We start from the raw sequence: 459 nt of genomic DNA, 5'->3' as shown, positions 1-459 counted from the left end.
AGTAGATGGGATGCGTTGGAGTTTGAGCAAAGAAAAAAGTATGGAGTCAGAAAGGTGTGATAACATTGTTGTGAAAACGTTCAGATAACGCTCATTTCATAACGAAATTTTAGCAACGTTTAAAATGGATTTCAAGTGTCAAACGTTTGGTAATTTGTTTGTGTTTGAGTTCGTAGTTTGATGAAATTCTTAGCTTCTAAATTCATAATCTACAAAACTTTAATATTTAGGAGTTTTATCAACATTATGGGTTTTGTTTGTCTTTTAGCCTAAGATAATCTGCTGTGCTTACAAAGTTTATCAATTAAGTAAAACGTTAATCCAACATATTCATTCTACTATTCTTCACTCAGAGTGTGTGTGTGGGTGGGGGGGGGGGGTGAAGAAATAAAATTTCTTAGAACGCGAAAAGAGGAAGTAAGTGTTTCTTGGTAAAAAGTTAAGTCGTTACTTTTAATG

General features: G+C 33.3%; 1 protein-coding gene across 1 annotated transcript in view; it reads right to left on the bottom strand.

Moving 5' to 3' along the window:
- The window catches only part of LOC119591039 (protein sidekick-1-like), a 14,197-nt gene that overhangs the window by 7,961 nt on the left and 5,777 nt on the right, over positions 1-459 (bottom strand). The gene's annotated exons all lie outside the window — the stretch shown is intronic.

The sequence above is a fragment of the Penaeus monodon genome, chromosome 28, assembly GCF_015228065.2.
Source record: "Penaeus monodon isolate SGIC_2016 chromosome 28, NSTDA_Pmon_1, whole genome shotgun sequence".
Lineage (NCBI taxonomy): Eukaryota > Metazoa > Arthropoda > Malacostraca > Decapoda > Penaeidae > Penaeus > Penaeus monodon.
This window is presented reverse-complemented; position numbering and strand designations above follow the sequence as displayed.